This window comes from Priapulus caudatus, unplaced genomic scaffold, assembly GCF_000485595.1.
Source record: "Priapulus caudatus unplaced genomic scaffold, Priapulus_caudatus-5.0.1 Scaffold632, whole genome shotgun sequence".
NCBI lineage: Eukaryota > Metazoa > Priapulida > Priapulimorpha > Priapulimorphida > Priapulidae > Priapulus > Priapulus caudatus.
In genome coordinates this window covers 174,400-175,777 of record NW_014577693.1, presented here as the reverse complement: position 1 = coordinate 175,777, position 1,378 = coordinate 174,400, and the positions used below count along the sequence as shown (strand labels likewise).

Sequence of the window (1,378 nt, the reverse complement as noted above, 5' to 3'; positions counted from 1 at the left end):
AGAAAGAGACAGAGACAGAGACAGAGACAGAGCGAGAGAGAGAGAGAGAGAGAGAGAGAGAGAGAGAGATAGAGAAACTACCTGCTCCCAGAACAGTGCATTGTCCGGCACGCTGTCGATAACAAGCTTCTCATCGTCTGCCGGCTGTTCGACGAGCACGTTGGCCGTGCGTCGCTTCTTACACGGCTGCTCTGACGGCTGGCTTCTGAAACTCGCACAATCACTCAATCAGTTCCTCCCCTCCCTGACCTCCCCCACAGCTCTAAGTTGGAGGGGCATGATATGGCTGGGGAGACAGACGAAGGTAGCTCCACTAAAGTTAGTGGACAGTTGGGTAAGGGCAGCGGCACATACCGAGAGAGAACGTGAGAATACGGTTCAGCGATAAACCGTGCGAGAGTGCTTGCAACCGACGGCATCGTGGTTCGTGATAGATGCAGCCACTTACCCCAGTTCCGTTGGCTGCAAGTCCCGAGATCGCTGCTTTGCGAGTGTCTTGGCTTTTCGTTTTGCGATGTTCTTCTCTCTGTTGCTCATAGATGGCAGCAGCTGACTTAGTTGAATCACTTCCTGTAAAACACGGTGAAAATCTCTACTGCCGATTGCCTGGCATAGAATTCTTCACGTATAGAATTACAAATACTTACTATATATAGACTGCCTTAGCTACTATCAATAGTCACCATTATCTCTCTCCATTTGCTCTTATACTCATACCCAGTCACGATCACTTATTATCTCCAGTTAAACTAACACATTGTCTATTGTTAACATTACATACTGTCTGTAGTTTCCATTACCTGATGTTTCTAATTACTATTACCTGCTATTTCTAATTACTATTACCTGCTGTTTCTAATTACTATTACCTGCTGTTTCTAATTACTATTACCTGCTATTTCTAACCTCTATTACTGCTGTTTCCAACTCTACTACCTGCTGTTTCTCATCTCTATTACGTGTTGTTTCTCCTCACTATTACCTGCTGTTTCTAATTACTATTACCTGTTGTTTCTACTAGTAACTACCTACTGTTTCTCCTCACTATTACCTGCTGTTTCTCACCTCTATTACCTGATGTTTCTAACCTGTATTACGTGTTGTTTCTCATCACTATTACCTGCTGTTTCTAATTAATATTACCTACTGTTTGTCATCCACAATACCTACTGTTTGTCACCACTATTACCTCTGTTTCTCAACTGCTATTACCTGCTAGTTTTCTAAATTACCCATATTACCTACTGTTGTGTCATCACATTACCTACTGTTTGTCATCACTATTACCTGCTGTTTTGTCACCACTATGATCCTACTGTTTGTCACACTATTACCTGCTTGTTTGTCAGCCGACTATATGTACTGTTGTCCTCACTAT

At 43.0% G+C, this 1,378-nt stretch overlaps 1 protein-coding gene across 1 annotated transcript in view; it reads right to left on the bottom strand.

Annotated features, from left to right (window-relative positions):
* Positions 1-1,378, bottom strand: part of LOC106812303 (TATA-binding protein-associated factor 172-like) — a gene marked incomplete at its 3' end in the record, with an annotated part of 4,811 nt that overhangs the window by 677 nt on the left and 2,756 nt on the right.